Source organism: Schistocerca americana, chromosome 2 (assembly GCF_021461395.2).
Source record: "Schistocerca americana isolate TAMUIC-IGC-003095 chromosome 2, iqSchAmer2.1, whole genome shotgun sequence".
Classification (NCBI taxonomy): Eukaryota; Metazoa; Arthropoda; class Insecta; order Orthoptera; family Acrididae; genus Schistocerca; species Schistocerca americana.
The window spans coordinates 694,572,376-694,575,013 of NC_060120.1; the positions used below are offsets into that span (position 1 = coordinate 694,572,376).

Consider the following 2,638-nt stretch of genomic DNA (forward strand, 5'->3'; position numbering starts at 1 on the left):
ATAGTGTCACCTTTCCTGATCATATCACTAGGCCAAAATGAAATTGCATTCAATCTGGGTACAATGTTTTTGAAAATCATAAACATTGGTAATGTGTTGATATTTGCACTGCAAAAGACTGTTTAAGATACAGTATACTGGTTCAGCCCAGTTGCTATTCATCCCTAAAGATGACAAATAATTGCATGAATAGTTAAAGATTGAATAAGTACTTACGTACCTGGAATTTCTTTAATTATTTAATTTTTCTTGCACTTAAGTCGCATTTATGCAAAGCAGTCAACGTTAAGAGACTGACTTGTCTTTTGTCCATTTTTGTGTATCTTGGTTGCAGGAATTATTGTAACAAACTTAAGGTTTGTTTCTTTATATCTTGTTAATAATTCTCTTTTTAATATACTGTCTACATTCAGCCACATGCTTCCATTTTATTTGCTATGCAAAAAATGATCATACCCAGACTAATATGGAAGTAAAACAACTACTGTGTCTTGTAGAACTTGTCCTTAACAGTGTTAGGAAACCTTAGATGTTTCTTACAGATTGATTTGTTTCATTTGAAGAAGATTGTTTTTAATGGATGGTGTAAATGTGGAGCAAAAGAGTTGTTCTATATAAGGATGTAAATATTCCTTTTTATATCAAAAAAAGATGAAAAGCCTTTACTGTGTAAATCAACTTTTGTAAACTATGTAAACAGAAGAATGTAATTATAATGCTAACTCTGTGAATTAAATGTATTTTACCACATGTACGGAGGAAAATATTCCCCTCATGCTACCTCCGCGTCCTCTTGCGCGAGGAGGTATGCATGTACATCCAGGCACACAGGAATGCTGCTGCCTCCACTACTACTACTTTCCACAGTGATAGGCACTGCTACTGGTAAAACCATACACTTTGTGTAGTTAAATACTCCACCGTGCAAATTTTTATAATAGCAGGAAGAGGATTTAACATAAATATGTATAAAACAATTATTGGCATTGAACACAACATGCATAAATAGCATGACATTTGAAATAATACTTGAAATAAGAAACGTCATATAGATTTCCATGAGTAAATACATGCTCATACAGTAATGGGTAGTCCTTAGCGTAAAATAAATATAAAAAGTAAAGATAAATAATAAATTAAAAGTCATTGTTCTGGCTGACTACATTGTGCACACTGTAGTTTGACTGAGGTGAGAGGTTGTATCAGTTAGAGAGAAAAAGGGGAGAGATAAGGTGGGGAGTGGGAGAAAGTGTAGGGAAAAATTGGCTGATGGCTGCAAGGGAGAGGCAGCATGCGTAATGAGGCAACTGTGAGCTTGTTTTGGCCACAGGCAGGGGGGAGCTGTCCACAGTACATAATGTTATGATGGAGTGGATTTGTGTGTGTGTGTGTGTGTGTGTGTGTGTGTGGGGGGGGGGGGGGGGGGGGGGGGAGGAGAGAGAGACCCTGCTGGAGAAAACGTATGGTGAACTTTGGGTAATGGGACAGTGACTAGTAGAGAAGGTACTGTTGTGGAGACAGATTCAGATGGCACTGGATATGAAGTGACGATTGAAATCGAACATGTGCTCAGCAGCGTGTTCTCCCACTTGGTGGTCACCTCTGCTGTTGGCAATTTGGCAGTGATCATTCATTTGCGTGGAGAACTGGTTGGTGGTCATGCCTGTATGGTATTATGAGAGAGCCGGTATGACAAGACTGCTCTCACAGGTGGCTCTGCCTGATGGGTTAGGGTAAGCCTGTGTCAGGACTAGTTAGGACATGCTAGGTTGTTGACTGGTCTTTGATTTTACAGTATCCTGATTTTACGATGCAGTTCATAATTACAACACACAGTAGCAAGCAGTAGAGTGGTGCCTTACTGAGTCAAGGGGAATTAGGCCAGGACTTAGCCATTGCCTCTGTAGCAGAACACTGAACTGAGAGAGGATATTGAACCATGAAGTGAGAGCTCTTAGCCATAGTGTAAACAGTGAAGCGCTACTGACCTTGTGTGTAGAAGAAACTTCATTGTATGTACTGATCACAAACCCTTGAAATGTTAGCAAATATAAGTGACCCGTTGTCAAGATTAATGAAAGTCAGTATTAAACTGGCAGAATATGACTTTATGAGATAATATACAAATACATATCGCAAAACATAGCAGCAGATGAACTGTTGCGTATACCAGGAGACACAGCTGCAGTTATCAGGAACGTGGTCAATGATGAGGAATAAAACAACCAGCAGCCATCAAATAGTGAGGTGGGGAAATAATTCATTGATATCAGGAACACCAAGGAATCAGTCACACATATGGCTGTATTAATCATGGAGGGTCCGAAGAGGGATGTAGGAGAGTACATTCAAAGTTCTGAGAGCTGTCAGAAGAACAAGACTATGCAGAATAAGCTGAAGATGCCCTTAGTGCTGACCAAAATAAGTAATCAGGTAGTTGCTCGTTGTGATATCGACAAAGTCAGACCGCATCAGGTAACAGAGAAAGGGAATAGATACATCCCAATGTTTCAGAATGCCCACACGAAATTTATTGTAGCAGAGCTTATAGCACAACAGGATGTGGACACAATAGTGAGAGTCTTTGTACAGAGAATAATTTGCAATTATAGAATAACATCAGTATTATTGAGTGCCC

At 39.2% G+C, this 2,638-nt stretch overlaps 1 protein-coding gene across 1 annotated transcript in view; it reads left to right on the forward strand.

Annotated features, from left to right (window-relative positions):
• LOC124593504 (cyclin-D1-binding protein 1 homolog) overlaps positions 1-742 on the forward strand; it is a gene marked incomplete in the record, with an annotated part of 95,402 nt that extends 94,660 nt beyond the window's left edge. Inside the window, 1 exon segment of the mRNA XM_047131933.1 lies at positions 1-742.
• Positions 743-2,638: the final 1,896 nt, after the last annotated feature.